At 59.7% G+C, this 17,020-nt stretch overlaps 1 protein-coding gene across 4 annotated transcripts in view; it reads right to left on the bottom strand.

Moving 5' to 3' along the window:
* Positions 1-2,944, bottom strand: part of GNB1 (G protein subunit beta 1) — a 92,588-nt gene extending 89,644 nt beyond the window's left edge. For all 4 annotated transcript variants that reach the window (XM_082832764.1, XM_082832762.1, XM_082832761.1 and 1 more), the window contains exon 1: positions 2,762-2,944. The gene's annotated coding sequence lies outside the window, so the exon portion shown is untranslated. The remainder of the gene's footprint in view (positions 1-2,761) is intronic.
* Between the last annotated feature and the right edge of the window lie 14,076 nt (positions 2,945-17,020).

Here is a 17,020-nt window from a genome sequence, read left to right as displayed (position 1 = left end):
AGACAGTAAGAACTTAATCCCATTTGGAAGCCAACATGAGCCAAATCTTTTGGGGAGAGAAAACAGCAATCCGATGAAGAGACTGTAATTGATGCCAATACTGCACGTCTGCAATAAAACATTATTTATTAAAGTACTGGCTAAAAAGGCAACTGATGGTAGGTAAGTCTACAGCTGTCCTGAAGACCCTTCTCAAAGTTAATTGTAGAAATACAACTTCTCCAATCAAACTAAAGGATAACAGACAGAAAATTTTAGCAAAATAAAAAGTTAACAGCAACAAAACTTTGAGAAATAAATTAACTCCTCATAAAATCTGTGCACTTCTCATGTGGTCAATATAAGACCTAGGTGTTCCAAGCTCTGAAATCAAAGCCACTAAGCATGGAAAAGATTTGACAGCCTTTTTGGCAGCCTTTCAAATCTCCTCTGAGATTAAAATGAAATCTGAGGAAATTTACTTCAACTCCCCCTGAAACAGAAGTAACTCAAGACATCAAACAAAGAGAAATCTTTATTAAGGTATCATTAAAGAACATTCTGCTTAGTACATGCCTGATGACATAAATACAGCTCTGTCGTAAACTCAGATATCATACAAAAGGAATATTCTTGTCTGATGGGCATGTTCATTTAAGAAAGTGTCAACTCTGAATCAAAACTGCACAGTTGAACAATGTTCTCTATAAGCACACTCTTGACCATTTCCACAGAAGATGAGAGGCAGCCCTAACACTGGCTCCCCACGCAGGGAGAACCGGGAGCGAGCCACAGGCACAGTCATAAAACTTAAGGTCGCTTTCCTCAACTCTCACCTGCTAAGAAAACACTGCAGCATTTACAGTGCCTGTGGAACCAGAGGCATATCACAGAGGGAGTCTCGGGAGGAGAGAGGCCCTGCGGTCCAGCCTTACAGTAGCCGGGAATCTTCCCCCACGGGACCCTGCCAGGCCGGCCTCTGACCCTTCCAGTTGCACTCCATTTCTGGCAGCTCTGTCAGAAGGTTAAACTGAACCAAAAGCTACCACCCAGTTCTGCCGTCTGGAGGTTCTAAGACCTGTTTCCATGTGGTGGCACCAGCCCTATCCCCAGCCACACACCCATATTAGTAAGGAGGTAAAAAAGGAGCTGCCTGTTCGTTTTCTTCTTGCAATATGTACCTTCCGGAAGAATCCAGAACAGGCCCTATCTATCTTAATAGAACGCAAACTGAAATCTTTCTTTGAAATACGAACCCCCTCCACCCCCAAAAGACTAGAGCTTCAAATTAGAAAACAAAGATCTCAGGTAGAAATCTTATCGATAACAACAGCTTTTAGACCTTATCCAGTATCTGGGGCTGAAGGGAAGGGAACTTCTCACAAAGCTAATACTTCCACTTATTTGCTAACTATAAAAAATATCTACATATTTTCTTAATAATCTCATAAGCAACTGCTTAATCATTAAACGTTATTGGAGATCACTGTGTTACCAAACAGGTAACAAAATGAAAATACAAAAAAAAAAAAAAAAAGGGCTCTAATACTCCCCACACCAGAACTACAGATTACGACTTTTACATCATTTATGCACAAACTCAGTAACGTACTCTTTAACTGTAAATGTCCACCAACTTCCTTTCCCAAAATAAACACCCCTACCATCGCTGTTCTCCTTCAGTCAGTGAGTCTCACAATCCTAACTAAAAAGGTTCCATAAAGAGGAATTCAGTAGATAAACCTACTCGGGTATGCCAACGAGGTAATTTAAAGGACTTCAGAGATGTTTAAACACCACTTGAGTCAAGCATCAACTCGCAAGGAAAAATACAGGAGGATTTTCCAAAGTCCGACGGCTCAGCGATCCCTGGGTGGAATTTCCAGCACCCTCCACCCGGCCGGGGCAGAGGGCGACCCCGACCCTCGCCCGCCGCCCCCCGCCGCGCCCCCGCCCCCGGGCGGCGCCCCCGGAGCCCCGCGGCGCGGGCGGCGGCTGACAAAGGCCGCGCGGCGGACGCGCCATCTTGCCGGGCCCGCCGGGGGCCATTCATTCGGCGCGGGGCGCGGGAGCCCGGCCACCGCCCGCAGGCTGCGCACCCGCACCGTGGCTTCGGGCGGCCCGGCTCGGGCCCGGCGGCGACCGCGGGGCTGGGGCTCGCGCTCGCCGGGCGCTTTGTCCGCCCCGCGCGCCCTCGGCGCCGCTTCCTCATTTCTCCGCCGCAGCGACGCCAGCCTCCCCGCGAGCAGCCGAAAGGCCGCTTTTCCCGCAGCTCGTCCTCCCGCGGCCAAGGACGGCGCCCACCGCCCGCCGCGGGGCAGGGCCGCGGCCGCCTTTGTTCCCTGGCCCGCCCGGCGCCCCTCCTCCGGGCCACCTCCCAGACGCGGGGCGCCGGCCCCGGACCCCAAACCCCGGAGCCTCCGGCCCCGCCCCCACCGCGGACCCCAGGACCCGGACCGCAGGCCTGCACCCAGTACCCCAGACCAGAGCCCCGGACCTGGACTCCAAACCCCGGAGCCCCAATCCAGGCCCGAGCCCGGGACTTCGGTCTCGGTCCCGGCCGACGGCCGCGGGGTCCCCACCGCCCCCGCCCCCGCACCGCGGACCCCACCCGGGCGGGGCAGGAAGACGCGACCCGGAGGCCGGGTGGGGGCGGGGAGGGTGGGGGCGGGGCGGCCGGGCGGGCGGGCGACTGGGGGGCGATGGGGAGGGGCGGGGGAGCGGGGTGGGGGTCGGGGCTGGGGGTCTGGGCTGGGGTCGGTGCCGCGATCGCCGCGCTCACCTCGACACCGCGTCCCGCCTGCCGCGCCCGCTCCCCGCCGCCTCAGCTGCCTCGGCCGCCGCTCCGGGAGATGGTCGCGCTCGGGCCGCTCCGCGGGCGCTGCGGGCAGGTGCGCCGGCGAGGCTCAGTCTGTCGGTCCCGCGGCGGCTGCTCCACTCCCGCGCCCGCGCCCGCTCCCGCCGCCGCCGCCGCCGCCGCCGCCTCCGTCCGCCTCTCAGACGCCTCCAGCCATCGGGATGGGCGCGGCGGCCCCTGCCCGCAGCCTCGGGAAACCCCACGGTCGCGTCACCGCGCACGCCGCGCGCGCACGCACCGCTCGACCGAGTCCCCGGCGCGCGCGCGCGCGCTTCGGCCCTGCGCCAGCCCCGCGCGCGTACGCGAGCCGCTTAAAGGGGCAGCACCGCGCCCTCGGGGACCCGCTCCAGGAGCCTACGAGGCTGACCTGCCTCTCGCCCGCACAGGGCTGCGCGCCTCAGGTGCTGGCCCGCGGAGCCCTGCGGTGGTATGGGTCTGCCTGCTGCCGACCCGCTTGGTTCCCTGCCAAGTGGACGTGGGTAGAGGCCGCAGAGTGGGAGCCTGCCACCGGACCCGGTGCCCAGCAAAGGCTCTCTGCACCCCGAACATGCGCCCAGCACACACGCCCCGTAACGCACTCTGCGCCCCACATCTGCCTTCTGCACCCCGCACACACATGCATATGCCAGCGCAGGCTGATCAACACCCACGCTGGACCAGGTCGGCCTCAGGGACTCACGGCTTCCGCCTGCCCGCGGAGCAGACGCCCTGCAGTACGGGGTCAGGGCCCGTCCTCGGAGGTGCCCGTGGGGCTCGTGTGAGCTGGCCAGGTGTGGGCAGTGTGGCCTCGATGGTCAAGGCCCTCCTGTCAGGAATGGCCACCTGAGCAGGGAGGTGTGACCACGGGAAAGAGTGTCAGGAGGGACAGATGGACCACCCTTGCGAATGCAGCTGAGTCAGCCAGGCAGCTGAGAAGCGAAGACCCCCTAGTGGGGGAGGGGAAGGAGGTGGAGAGATGGGTCAACTGTCAGCAGCCTGTAGCTTCCAGTGTCCTCAGAAACCTCCTGCATGTCCATGGATAGAGCCCTAGGCCCACCAACTCCCACCTCTCCATCTGACTTGTGCCTCCCCAGTTCCGACTCCTCCCCACCCCGTGGACTTCTTCACTGCAAGAGCCTGCGGTCTCCAACCCTCATCACCCCTTTCCAGCCAGCTCAGCCTCCTGTCCCCAGCCCTCCCTATGCTGCCCTTTCCCGACCAAATCCAGGAGCCCTCCTCCAGGCCTGCACAGCTTGGCTGAAGGAAGCAGGAGGACACACCCAGCAATGCAGCTGTCCCCTTAAACCTCAAGGGGTCCTGTCACCGCCCCCCAGCCTGATTCGCAGCTGCAGCCCATTTGTCCATATGCCTGTGTGCTGTCTGTCTAGGGTGGCCCTGGACCCCAGCATGGAGCCCATGCCTTCCCACCCACGCTAGGGCTGTACTCCCTGTCCCTCCCCCTCCCACGGGTCTTTCCTGCACAAACATGTCCCCACCATTTCTTGTGCCCTTCCTCAATCCCTGGCACAAGAAAATCCCTGCCCCACCCTGAACTCAACCATTTCTCCAAGGAGCCCTGTTTCCTTTCGGTGGGGCATGGTATTTAGAAGACAGGATCCAGGCGCAAGCTGCGCGTGCTGCTACTGGAGTGGCATTACTTCTAGTCCCGGTCAGTGCACAGAGCTCAGGAGCATATACAGTACAAGCATACGTGTTTGCAAACACACACAGACCCCCCCATCTGTAACCAATCTCCCATGCTCACCACCACCTTGCCTGGGCGCCGACCGCAGCAGAGATGTCCACCCTGCTCAGCCGAGTGAGGACAGAATGCCAGCTGAATCACTCCTCTGCTTAAAACCATGGAGAGCATCCATTGCCCTGGTCCCTCTGCTCTGTCCTCCTCACTGCCCAGCATCTGGCTCCTCTCCGCTCCTTAAACGCTCAGTCACTGCGTTCCACCCTCTGGCCTTTGTCCCTTGGGGCGCCATCTGCCCCGGGGGGGTCTCCCCGGCCCGCCGCGGCCCCCCGTGTTGCTCTGGCTCCTGTGGCCTCACGCGGTCCCTACCAGGCTGCTTGCTCCTGCCCTGCTCCCCTGCTGAAGGCCGAGCTGGACCCCCTTGCCCACTGCTCCACCCGCCAAGAAGGGCGTGAGGCACACAGTGGGTCCTCAAGGAATGTTTATGAGCAGGCAATGCTCTGTGTTCCAAGTGAGGGGGACACAACTCAGAGTGGGGGGGAGGGCGGGGGAGCGGGGAGAGTCAGAACACAGTGGTCACTGTGTCCAGTACAAGGGCGGGGGGACAAGACAGCAGCACTGCCCAGTGCTCAAGAGGTGGGTTCCCTGGGGGTCCACTGGTTGGGACTTCGGCACTTTCACTGCCAAGGGCCCAGGTTCGATCCCTGGTCCGGGAACTGAGATCCCGCAAGCCATGGCACAGCCTTGGCAGGTGGGTCCCAAGGCCCCAGACTTGGGGTCAGAGTGGGGCATCCCTCAGAATCCAGCAGGTCTGATGCCATCCTAACTCTATTCCCACCTAAGTCCAGGACTTGGAAAAGTAGAGATGAGGAGGGGGGGAGAAAAGGGGTGGGGGGGAGCAGGAAGGGTGAAGGAAGCGAGCAGTGGGGTGAGTGCTCTCTATGCAGCCCACTCTGTGCTGCTGTGGGGATGGCAGGAGACCTGGGGGACCCTCAGAACCCCCATCCTGGGTCCCTGCATGCCCACCTAAGAGCAGCAGGAGGGCTGGCAGGCCTGGCCCAGGGCTTCCCTGTGCCACAGGCCACCATCAGCCTGGTTGGGCCCATCCTCCATTAATCAGGGCCACAGGGCAAGGCCACACATGAGGACACCAAGCCAGGGCCTGCCCTAGCTGTCTGAGGTTATGGGGTGCAGCCCTGTTGCCCCTGGCTAATCTGTAGGTCTGCAGGGTACAGCAGGTCCTTCCCTGGAACTTGCCCTGTGGCTGGGGTCTGAATACTGTTTATGTGTTCATGGACAGGGTGTGAGGGGCAAAGTTGAGGGGAAGGCAGGGGGGAGGGAACAGGGGACACTGGCTGGGCCCTCATTCCCAGATTCCCTGCACGGCCTAGGGCCTCATCCCCATCGTCCCCATGTGATGCACACAGGCCTCAGGGTCCCCAGGCAGCAGGGCCCTTCGGCCTTGAACACACATACCCTGGGCCTTGGTCGGCTCTCAGGAGCCCACAGGAGCTTCTAGCTTCTAGCCAGGGCCTTTGAGACCTTAGGGGTCTGAAGGACGCTCAGGGGACCCTGCCCTCCCTGTCCCACCCTCCATCCCTTCTGCCCAGTCCTCCTGAGGTTTTTGGCCCCCACCTGCCCGCCACTCAGCCCCTCCTTGGTGGGGGTGGGGCATAAACCAGGGCCCCTTCATGGAGAGCTCATGCCTGGCCAGGAACCCAGGCTTCCCCTGACTTCTCGGCAACACTCCCTCCCTCTCTGGATAAACGGCTTAGAGACCAGCCTGTGGTCCTGAGTCCACGGCCACACCCATTCAGTGCATCCGGTGAGGGCCAGGCCAGCTGGGCCCCAGTGCCTGGCTCAGAGCCCAGTTTCGCTAAAAACCTGGGGAGCACGAATGCATAATTCAGATGCCCCGGCCCCATCTGCTCTCTAGCAGGAAATGGTCTGACAGGAAAGTAGGTCTTTTAAAATCTGAATTATTCAAACAATCCGTGCACAAGACTGGACTGCTCCTGGGGACCCCGCTCCAAGCCTGGCTTTGAGGGTCCAGGGCTGCAGGGGGCGGCTCCCGCAGGGTCTGCCTTGTCCGGAAGAGCGCTATCTGCTTCTCCTCCCATAAGTGAGCTGCGGGCCGGACCCGGCCTCCACGCCCCAGAGGACAGAGGACGAGGGGGGAGGGGCGGAATGTAGGTAATCCAGAAGAGGCCTGATTAGCTCCTGTGGGCCCGGCGGGCCGGCAGGCAGAGACGGGGGCTGCTGAGCGAACGGGGTCAGACGGGGAGGCGGCTCCTGCTTCTCTCCGCCGAACTTACTGAGGGGTGTGCCCACTGGGTGCCAGGGTGGCCCAGGTCCCCGAGCCCACCTCCGCTCTGACGGGGGGCAGGTCTGCTGGGGGGCGTGGGGAGAGCAAGGTGGGCAGTGGGAAGGGGACAGTCAAGCAGACCCCCCATGGCAGGCAGAGAGGGAGCGAGCTGCGGCGTGGGTGCCAGGGGGCCCAGGGGAGGGTCCAGGCCCAAGGTGGGAGTGGCCGACCAGGTCGCGGGCATCACAGCCCAGGAAGCTGGTATGGCGGGCAGAGTGCACCTCCCCGGCCCTGGGGAGGTGCTGGCTGTTGCCCCCTCATCGCCGGCAGCCCTTGAGGGACCTCTGGGCCCCTTCCCCTGGGCAGTGGAAGCAGCCCCTCCCCCTCCCTCTCCCAGGACTCGTCCCTTGGCCCCGAGCCCCCACCATGCCTCTCGTGACCTGACCTCCAAGCCTGTGACCCTCCTTGTCACCCACCTTTGCTCGTAAACCAGACATCCCTCAGGGGGGCACCAAAGCATGGGGGTCAGTGGGGAATCAGGAAGTGGCACCTGGGGTGGAGGGGGGTGCCCGCACAGGGGTGGGAGGTTTGCTCTCAGCTGGGCAGCTGCACCTCAGGGGCAGACACAGGAGGGAAGACCCAGGTGGCCTCCTTGCCACTCCCAGAGGGGGCCGTCCTGGGGGGCTGACGGCAGCTCAGACCATCAGCTCCAGCAAACGCCCTCGCTGCCTTCCTGGGAGACGTTCCTCGGGGCAGCTGCATCAGGTCCGTCTCGCTGCAGAACCTGGGGCAGGAAAGCCTGGCTCCATGGATGGCTCTGGGGCCACAGCAAACCTAACGAGGAGTTTTTCAATGTCATTCATAGAGTGAGACATCTTTGGTTGAAAACACAGACCTCTCTAAGGAAGCAAGATACAACCATGAGTGAGGAGGGGTAATCCCCACACATCCCCCCAGAAACGCGTGCACCACAGATATACACACAACACTAACAGACACTCCCGGGTTGGATCAGCCCAGCCTCGGGGTAGCAAGAGGCAGAAGCTTAAATAGCTTATCTGAAAAGAGGCACTTGACTGGCTCAGACACTGGGCTGCAGGCTCAGCTGGATCCAGCGAGGCTCCCAGTGGGCTCTGGCTCCCCAGTGATGCCTCCTGCCTGGTGGGGAGGTGCCTGCTGGGGCTGCCTTCCCACTCCCCCAGCTAAGCAGCTACAGCGCTCCAGATGCTCTGGGATGCGGTGTGTGGACCCCAGGAAGGCTCTGAAAGGCTTCACTCAGATTTCACGTGGCCCTGGAGGCAGGGGATGGAAGGGCCACTGGCTCTGTTGGGACAACGTGCAGCGTGCCCGGAGCAAAGGTGAATGTTGTCACCAGGAGGAGGAGGGCTGCCGGGCAGGGGAAAAACACAATGGAAATGCAGCAGGATTTGGGCAACAACTGAGACACTCATAAACCGAGCCACTGCTGGCTGTCGGGTTCAAGGCCCACAAGGCCCAGGTTCCGGCTCCTCCCAGCTGAGGCCAGGCAGCCCCAGCCTCTGGCCTGCTCCATCCTGAAACCGGATGCTGGGGCACAGGCTGGAGGGACGAGGCTGGGCAACCCTTGCCTCCCTGCTCCGCCCCGCCCCACCCCCCACTGCAGCCTCCAGGGACTCCCAGGCAGGCGTCGAGGGTGCCCCATGGGGCGGCCAGCGCTCCCACCCGGCCCAGCCCCCAGCCCCATTTCCTCTCCAGGCCTGGGCGGCGCCCTTGGCAGAGAGGCTGCGATTGTTCTACGCTGGCGCTTCCCGCAGCAGCCTGCAGAAGACCGGGCAGTCACCAGCCCAGCCCTGGAGCGCAGCTGCCAGAAACGCCCTAGGTGCATCCTGGGCCGGGGCTGGGAGTGCTGAGACCCGAAGGAGAGGGGGCGTGATGCAGAGACGCCAAGACCCCGGGAGAGCCCGAGGGTCGGAGCGGGGCACACCCAGGCCCCGACACCCGCACACAGACACAGACGAGAGAGGGCAGCCCAGGCGGGCACCAGATGAGGGGCCAGGGAGGCCTCAGTGCCCAGAGTGGATGGGGTCTGCAACTGGGAGCCCGCTGCGTGCCGAGGGACCTAGGGGTGGTGAGGAGGCCCGGTCCAGAGGTGGCCACTGCCCCAGAGAGGCCTAGGGGCTCTGAGCCCCCAGACCCCTTCTGGGCCCCCCCACCTCCTCCCCAGCCTGGCCAAGCCTCCTGTCCTCAGGTGCTATCTAGAGGCCTGGACAGGCTCAGGGAAGTGCCCCTGGGGCCTGGAAGATGGGGCAGGCTCCTAGCTGCTTAGCAGCACACACCCGGGTGGGCACACTGGCTTGGTGGGCCGCAGGCCCATGCAGGGTGACCGGGGCTTCTTCCCCCATCCTGGCCGGAGCCAAACCTTGACGGTCCCCAGAGCGGGGGCAGCCTACACACTGCCCGGCCCCTAGTTCCCGCCGCAGACAGGAGCAGGGGCTGCTGGGGTGGTGGCCAGAGGGACCTTTCCGGGGGAAGAGGGGGGCTGCTGCCAGGGCCGCCCTGGTCTCCAGCTCCCCTCGCCTCCCTCTGCCCGCGCCCCGCCTGGGGAGAGCGCCCAGCTGTGCTGGGGATTCCTCGCCCCGCAGAAGGTACCCTGGGACTCAGCTCCACCAGCACCGGCCGGGTAACCAGCTTGCACCCGTGACACCAGCAGGCAGGAGGGTGGCCGGTCCAGCCTCGGGGGTGCCTGCAGCCCTCGAAGCCTTCCTGAGCTCAGTGCCCTGTCCAGCCACATGAGGGGCAGCCCAGAGACGGCCCCAGAGCCTGGGCCCCGTGCTCAGGCACAGCCCTCTCACCCCAGGACGCTGGCCTGAGGTCATGTTGTATGAAGACGCTACGCAGGGCCACTTCCAGCAGGAGGGCAGCCACTGAGCAGAGGGGAAGGGATGCAGTTCCTCAAGGCCACAGGGCCCAGAGCCACCCTGGGCAGTCACCTGTGACCACGGACCGGGCAGCATGCCACATCATGCCACGCATCTGCCATGCCACGTTACCTGCCACATCATGTCACAAAGTGCCACATCACATCTGCCAGCCAGGCCGCCCAGGGCTTGACACGGTGACAGAGCCTTGTCCCGGGGTGCCTGGCAGGAAGGGCCTTTCCTCTGGGCCTGCACCCTGTCCCGACTGCTCTGTGGTCTCTTCTCAAGTCCCACCCTGGAGGACTGTCCTTTCCAAAAAAAAGACCCCACCGTGCTGCCCCTCCCTGCGAGGGGGCAGGGACTCATTCTCACGACCAGAAGGCCAGGGTTCCCACCCGGGCCCCCGCTCAGCTTGGCCCGTGGGGTCTCCACCGGGAAGTCCCTCCGCGCAGGGCAGCCCACATTCCCTGTCAGAAGGGAGACGCCTCAAGAACTCCCAGTGACTCAAAGGTCCCCCCAGATAGGGTTCTGCCCCATGAACTACTCTTGGTTTTGAATCTTGGTAGAACCCACCTAATGTGAAACTTACCGCTAAACCCTTTGGAAGTATACAGTTCAGGGCATTTAGTACGTTCACCTCACTGTGCAGCCACCACCTGCATCCAGCTCCAGAGCATCTTCATCACCTCAAAAGCAAGCTCCACCCCCATTAGGCAGTCACTCCCCATTCCCTCCCCTCAGCCCCCGGCAACCACGAGTCTGCTTTTTATCTCCAAGGATTGACCTGTTGTACGTACTTCGTCCAAGCAGAATCATACAGCATGTGTCCTTCTGGGTCCGGTTTCTCTCACTGAGCATCGTGTTCTCAAGGCTCATCCATGTTGTAGCAGGTGTCAGCGCTTCATTCTTTATGGCGGATAGTCCATTGTGTGTATACACCACCCTTTGTTTATCCACTCATCCATTGACGGACATTCGGGCTGTTTCTCCTTTTGGCTATTGTGAATAGCGCTGCTGTGAGCATTCGTGTACACGTTTTTGTTTGAACACCTGTTTTCAATTCTTCTGGGCATTTACCTGGGAGTGGGATTGCAGGGTCATACAGTGGCTCCATATTTGACCTGAAGAACCACCAAACTGCTTTCCACAGCAGCTGAGCTATTTTACATTCCCACCGGCAGTGCTCAAGGGCTCCAATAGCTCCATACCCACACCAAGACTTGTTACTATCTGCCTTTTTGATTCTAGTGGGTGTGAAGTGGTATCTCATTGTGGTTTGATTTGCATTTCCCTGGTGACTAGGGACATTGAGCATCTCTTTATTTAAATTTTATTATTATTATTTTTAGCATCTTTATTGGAGTATAATTGCTTGACACTGTTGTGTTAGTTGCTGCTGTATAACAAAGTGAATCAGCTACACGTACACATATATCCCCACATCCCCTCCCGAGCATCTCTTCTTGTGCTAACTGGCCGTGTGTATGTCTTCTGTGGAGAAATGTCTATTCAAGTCCTCTGCCCTTTTTTGAACTTGTTTTTTGCTGTGGTGGTGGTGGTGGTTTTTGAGTTGTAAGAGTTCTCTATATAATCTGGACATGAGACAATTATCAGATATGTAATTTTGCAAATATTTTCTCCCATTCTGTCAGTTGTTTTTTCACTCTGTTGTTAGTGTCCTTTGATGCACAAAAGTTTTTAATTTTAGTGAAGTCCAATTTATTTCTTTTTCCTTTCTTGCTTCTTTGTTGCTTGTGTTTTTGACATTGTATCTAAAAAGCTAGGGCTTCCCTGGTGGCGCAGTGGTTGAGAGTCCATCTGCTGGTGGGGGGATGCGGGTTTGGGCCCTGGTTCGGGAGGATCCCACATGCTGCGGAGCGGCTGGACCTGTGCGCCACGGCTGCTGGGCCTGCGTTCTGGAGCCCGCGTACCACGGCTGCTGAGCCCGTGCTCCTGGAGCCCGTGCTCCACGGCAGGAGTGGCCACTGCCCTGAGAAGCCCACGCGCCACTGCAAGGAGTGGCCCCTGCTCACCGGGGCTGGAGAGGGCCCATGTGCAGTGGTGAGGACCCAGTACAGCCAAAAATAAATAAATAAATATGTTTTAAAATGCAAAAATAAAAAAAAAAACCCAAAACCAAAACAAAAAATAAAAAGCTATTGCCAAATCTATGTTATTGAAGATTTACTCCTATGATTTCTTCTAAGAGTTTTTAAGGTTTTTTTTTGTTTGTTTTGGGTTTTTTTTTTTTTTTGCGGTACGCGGACCTCTCACTGTTGTGGCCTCTCCCGTTGGTGGAGCACAGGCTCCGGACGCGCAGGCCCAGCGGCCATGGCTCACGGGCCCAGCCGCTCCGCGGCATGTGGGATCTTCCCAGACTGGGGCACGAACCCGTGTCCCCTGCATCGGCAGGCGGACTCTCAACCACTGCGCCACCAGGGAAGCCCAGTTTTATAGTTTAACCTTTAAATTTAGGTCTTATCCATTTTGAGTTGATATTTGCATATGGTGTGAGGTAGGTGGTTCAAATTCATTCTTTTTCATGTGAATATCCAGTTTTCCCAGCACCATTTGTTGAAAAAGCTGTCCTTTCTGCACCAAATGGTCTTGACACCCTTGTTGAAAATCATCTGACCCTAAGTGTGAGGGTTTATTTCTGAGCTCTCTATTCTATTCCATTGGTGCATGTCTGTTTTTATACCAGTACCACACTGTTTTGATCACTGTAACTTTGTAATAAGTTTTAAATTGGGAAGTTTGAGTCCTCTGACTCTGGTCTTATTTTTTAAGATCGTTTTGGCTATTCAGAGTCCTTTGCAATTCCGTATGAATTTGAGGAATGAATTTTCCTCAATGGCAAAAAAAAAAAGGCCATTGGCATTTATCAGCTACTTCTTAAAAATGTAAGTTCTGGGAGGAGACCGTGGTGGTGGCTCAGTCCTTCTGCCCTGGGCAGTGGTCAGCTTGCTCAGGTCCTGTGGCAGTGAGGAGGGCAGGTCCTGTTGGGAGGTGATGGGGACCACTGGGGGGTCTGAGCAGGGGTGAGACCCCCTCTGGTTGCCTGAGGGCGGGTGAGCCTGTGGAGGGCAGCACAGTGCTGGCAGGCTGGACAGGGCCAGCTGTCTGGAGTGATGGGGCTTGTGGTGGTTCAGGGGAGAAGGCACAGAGGAGTCAGGGGTGACATCAGGGTGTCTGTCCACACAGCTGAACTGTGAGCAAGCCGGGAGGATGGGAGGGGCAGCTGGGGAGGGCAGTTCCGGTGGGGTAGGGGGAGAATGTGCTGTGTCCTGGACCTTTCTAACCCAAGACGCTTGTAGATGTTGGCCGAGAAGCAGGCCTGCAATGGCGTGGAGAGCCATGGGCCAGTGAGGGGCCATGGGGGAGCATGGGTAGCTGAGGATGTCCAGGGCTGCCAATGTCCCCCCACTGGGGAAAGGGGTGAGGAGAGAGCGGCAGGAGAACCCCAGACAGAGGTGGGAACTTTGCAGACAACAGGTTTGTGTGGCCAGGGTGGCAGGGACCAGCATGGGGTGGGATCCCAGGCGGGGGCCCAGGCACCTACAGGGTCCCAGAGGTGGCCTGGGGGATGGTACATGTGAACACAGCCAGGAGGCAGGAGAGGGCTACAGTGAAGGGGGAGGCCTTGACTGCTGGGCCTGGGGGCGCCTCAGAAGGATGGGGGCCCTTCCTGGCGCTGCCCCCCACCCCCACCCTCTCTTCCACTCCTTGACAGCACATTCTTATTTACTGGTTTTTCCCGGGCAGCAGAGGGCCCTCCTCAGCCAGGGCAGAGCCTGGAGCTGGCGGGAAGAAAGGCAGCACAGCCAGCAGTCAGCAGAATGGGCGTGGCTCTGGTTCCCTGGAGGCCCCCTTACTCCCATTGGGCACCTGGGGACACTGTTCAGCCTGGAGGGGGGCCCACCCCTCATCCGGTCTCCCCTTCCCATCCTCCTTCCCACAGAATCTGGCTTCGCCCGGGCCAGCTGCCCCTTGCCCCAGGCATGAGTCCAGCCCGTCAGGCCGACGGAACTGCCAGGGAACAGCTTGCTGGGACCCAGGGGCATCGCCAGCACCCAGAGCCCCCAAGCTGACTTCTGAAGTGGTGGTGGGCCCCCGGGTGCCTGTGGGGGCAGCTCGGTGTGGGCTGGGCCAGCAGGGACGGCAAGGGGGGGTCACTGGGTCCTGTGCTTACACTCAGGCTGGGCACCACTGCTCGTGCCCAGGGGCAGGCACAGGGTGGGGGGATGGCATGCACCCTCTGCAGGGCCACCCAGGTCCCCGCGCCCCCTGCAGCACCCCACCTCCAGGCCCCCCGGCGTCTCAGTCCTGCAGTCCTCAGCCATGGGACCTCGATCCTGAGGACGCAGCTCTCCTCCCCTGGGGAGGGGCCCTGCCTGAGGGCTGTTTGTGAAGAGTCCTGTCCCTGAGGCCCAGCCCACCAGCCACCCTGGAGGTGATGCAAGTGGTGCCTGGAAGGGGCAATGAGAGGCAGGTATGAGGCCAGTGGGCCTGGAGCCGGTGGAGTCCCAGGGCGCGGTCTTGGAGGCTCGCAGGCTTGGGGCTCAAGGAGGGGGAAGAGGAAGTGGTGCGCTGGGACCCCAGGCAGCAGGGGTGCAGGCCAAGCACGGAGCATGTGCTGGCCCCCAGCTGTCCCTCCTGGGGCAGCCAGGCCGGCAGGTGCTGGGTGTTTTGGAAACCAGCAGGCCTGGCTGGGCACGTGGAGGGGTGCTGCCTGGAGCTGGGGCCCTGGAGCTCTCGCTGTGACATCCATCTGGGCCCCCTGGGCCCCGATACATTCCCCTGGGCAGATGCCCCGTGCTCATGCCCAGGTCTGCTCTGGGGTTCCCGGGGGGTGGCTCAGCCTGCGAATCAGACTTCTAAGGGCCTGTCTGTCCTGTCCTATTGTCCCTCCAGCAGCCCCTGGGCACTGAGGTGTCCAGACCTTTGAGACAGATCATGGGGAGGAAGCCCCCACAGTCTGTGAGTATAAGGTGCCGTGGGTCAACCTCACTGGGCACCACTGTGGGCACTGCTGAGGCCAGGGCCATACGTGCCCCACCCCTGCCCCGCCCCCAAACGGCCCTGTGCGAAGCCCATGGGTGCTGCCCCCAAGGCCAAGCTCTGCGGAGAGGCCAGCCAGGGGCAGGCTCAACTTCTCCAGTCTGTCCCCTTGGTGCAGGACAGACCTCCAGGCTCCTGCCGCCCTCTGGCTGCTGGGCCCACTGGAACCAGAGGGGTCTGAGGCCCTTGCTGCATTTTCAAAACCTCTTTTAGCTTTTGGACAAAATGACCTTGCTGGTGTCACATTCAAACAAGACTGAAGAGGACAAGGGAGGAGGAGCCCGAGCCCTGCAGGGGAGCAGGGGGTTCAGGGATGCCAGGGTCAGCCTGAGGCCTGGCAGAGCAGGGGTCACACTGGGTCACCCGGCAGCAGAGCAGAGCAGTGGGCCCGAGCTCCTGAGCACGGCTGGCCAGGGTCTCAGGACGACGAGGTTCAGGGCCCACATCTGCCCTTGTGTAAAGGCGGGGTGGGGGTCTGCCTGGTGCAAAGGGCTGCCTGGGGACGGGGGTGCTTCTCCGGGGGTCTGAACTCTCGGTCAGGGGTCGGCCCAAGGCGAGCGGTGGCTCCACTTTTCCCGGTCGGCACCCTGCCCCCCGCTCCCCTCCCCGCTACCCCTCGGCAGGCTGGCCCTTCGCCGCCCTACAGGTGAATACTTATGCCTATTTTTGTTCTAACAATTGAGGGAACCCAAGAATGAGGCTTCGAGGGCAGGGTTTTGAAAGGAGGGATGGAGAGTGGCCGGGCAGGAGGCTTGGGAAGACGACCCTGCCCAGCTCCGAGCCCAGGAGGGCCGCCCTCAAACGCTTGTGCCCACCCAGCAGCGATCCCCGTCTGAGCTACGCGCGGCCCGCGAGCGCCGCCTGGTGCACACGCGCGGAGTGGCCGCCCGAAGCGGTGCTTCCGGGCCGGGGATGGGGCGGGGCCTAGGGCAGAGCTAAGTGACGGTAAAGGGGCGGGGGCAAGCATCGGGGGCGGGGCCTGGAGATAGGCAGGGGCGGGGCCTAGTGGCTGGCCGGGGGCGGGACCGAGGGCAGAGCCGTGGGACAGGGCGGGGGCGGGGCCGAGCGTCGGGAACTGGGCCGGGGCTTGAGAGGCTCAGCTCCGGACTCCGCCCACCCGGGTGGGCGGGCGGGCTGGCACTCCGCACGAAGACCCCGGAGGGCCACGGCGACCTGTTCCCAGACAGGCTTGTGATTTTGCTAAAACAGTCCATAGTTTTCAGGGCTGGTAACTCGCAGTACATCCCGCCCGCTCTTCGCGGAAACAAGCCTTTTCAGTTCTTAGTTGTTTCCTCTGGTCTTGATTTCGAAATTAATCGAAATCTCGGTAGTTGGAGAATGTGCTCAGTTTGAGGCTGATCTTTAGTGTTGAGATTTCTTTGTGGATCAATAAATGATCTATTTTTAGAGCAATGCAGGGTTGCTAGAAAAGGATGTTCTGAGGCTGCTACCCCAGACCCAGCGAGCGCGTGGGGCGCTGGGCGCAGGGGGGCGGGGCTTCCGGGACGCGCCCGGCGTGGGGCTCAGGGGGCCGGGAGGGCCAGCCTTTCTGTAGGCTGTGTCTGTGGACCGGGAGCGCCTGGACTTTGTTTTTACCCGTTTAGGCAATTCAATCGCTTTTAAAGTGGCGATTGTTTTAAACGGCATAATTTCGATTACTGGTGTATTTGGATTTCTTCTTCTTTTTAAAAAAGTATTTATTTATTTATTTAGGCTGCGCTGGGTCTTAGTTGCAGCATGTGGGATCTAGTTCCCTGACCAGGGAACCCAGTCCCCCTGCATTGGAGGCGCGGAGTATTAACCAATGGACCGCCAGGGAAGTCCCTGGATTTCTTTTTTAAAATAAACTTTATTTTTAGAATCGCTGTAGATTTTCAGAGAAATTGCTGAGACTTCCAGAGAGTTCCCATGCACTTCACTTCACGGTCGATTTCCTCTATTATGAGGAACTACGTTAGTACAGTACACTTGCTACAATTAATAACCCAATATTGACACATTATTAACTACAGTCCACACTTTATTCAGATCTACTTAGTTTTTACCTAACATCCTCTTTCTGTTCCAGGATCTCACAGTAAGTTTAATTGTTCTCCCTGGGCGCCTCCTGGCTGCAGCAGTTTCTCAGACTTTCCTTGTCTTCGGTGACCTTGATGGTTTTGAGTGCTGGTCAGGACATCCTGTAGCCTGTTCCTCTGTTGGGATTTGTCTGGTGGGGTTGTGGGTTTCAGAGAGGTACAGTG

Source organism: Leucopleurus acutus (genome assembly GCF_964270905.1).
Source record: "Leucopleurus acutus genome assembly, chromosome: 2".
Lineage (NCBI taxonomy): Eukaryota > Metazoa > Chordata > Mammalia > Artiodactyla > Delphinidae > Leucopleurus > Leucopleurus acutus.
Note: the sequence above shows the minus strand (reverse complement) of the source record. Positions and strands in the feature narration are given on the sequence as shown.